Here is a 1,511-nt window from a genome sequence, read left to right on the forward strand (position 1 = left end):
ATGAAGATAACATTCAAAGAGGTGAAATAACCTGAAAGTTATACAACTAATGTAGTACTGGGACTTAGGTCCTTTGATGCCCTAATTTATACTTTTACCTTTTGCATCACACTGCCTCTCCAGATCTTTGACTTTTATTTCCATATTATAAATTCAGTAAAAATCTTTTGAAGATTTCTTTTATTTAAATGCAAATTTATGGAACATGCAAATTCAGGTAAACAACTCTGTGGTACAGGGTCTGGAGCAACTGAAGGTGATCTGAGAGCCTATTGTAAAGGGCACTGAAGGCATCCAATCAGGAAGCAAAAGCATAGATGTTATCGCCCCTGGAAAATATACGGAATTATTTAAATAAGACCCACCTCTCTGCTCAAAAAGTCACCATAACACTGAAAGAAAATGACTTCTATTTAGAGGCAATAAAATGGTCCTTAAAGCAGTTGACATGTTTTTCACACTCCTTTCTAGGAAATATCTCTAGGAGCACCAAAGCTGTTTTGATTCTTAATGTGTTTATTTTAATAAAGCTACTTTTTAAATGATCTTGCAGAACAGTCAGCTCTGAAAGACAGAGCCTGTTCTCTCAGAGCCCTGAAATTCAAAACAAAGCCTAGCAGTAAATTGATTATTCAGAGAAGGGATAAAAATAGAACCTTGGATCCCTGCTGGGCCTTAGTACCACATTTTTTTTTTTTTTTCCTAAAGAAGAAAGAAACTTCTGTTACTGCATAGTCTCTCCATCAGCAGCAGAGATGAAAGGAAAATATTTTTTTTATTTGGCATGGGAAATGTAGCCAGAAATTTGGCCATTGGTTGGTCTCGGGCTGAGGCCAATCTGAGATGTTGAGAGTTGGGGAAATTTTTGTTTTCTGAAAACTCGAACTGGAGAAGTAATTCATTATTTAACTCCAAGCATTAAGGGCATACTGTGTGCTGAGCCCTGTAGTAGATAACTGGGATCAGAGATAAAGCAACAGCCCCCATTCTCTAGGGGCTCAGCCTGTCTACCAAGTGACATAGACATAAAAGTAGAGGTGGGCAGTGGGGGAGAGGAGACTAGAGGTGACTTAAATCATCAGGGTTATACAATACAAGGCTAACACATTTTATAAGATGAAACATTTAACCCATTGTTGAAGGACCAGGGAGCCACTAAATGCTCAAGATATGTTTATTAAATAAATTATTTAGCTTTGGGATTTCACACTTGAAAAAGGTAACCCTGGAGCTGCCATCTCAAAGCATTACAGACCAGTGGATCTCACCCCAATTTGAAGGAGAATTGAAGATGCTAAAATAGAAGCTGCACAGGTATAACTATGGCATCTGAATTTTTAAAAATCTTCCAGATGATTCTAATGTTCAGCTAGAATAGAAAGCCATTGTTTAAGCCAGACAGGAGAAAGACAGAGATAAATGATTTAGGTAGGTAGAGCAAAGACTTTCAATTTTAGTGGGGGTTGTAAGGAAACTGGGGAAAAGAGAAAAGGAGAAAAAAAAGTGGAAGA

This window comes from Propithecus coquereli, unplaced genomic scaffold (assembly GCF_000956105.1).
Source record: "Propithecus coquereli isolate 6110/MARCELLA unplaced genomic scaffold, Pcoq_1.0 Scaffold30, whole genome shotgun sequence".
NCBI classification, from domain to species: Eukaryota; Metazoa; Chordata; class Mammalia; order Primates; family Indriidae; genus Propithecus; species Propithecus coquereli.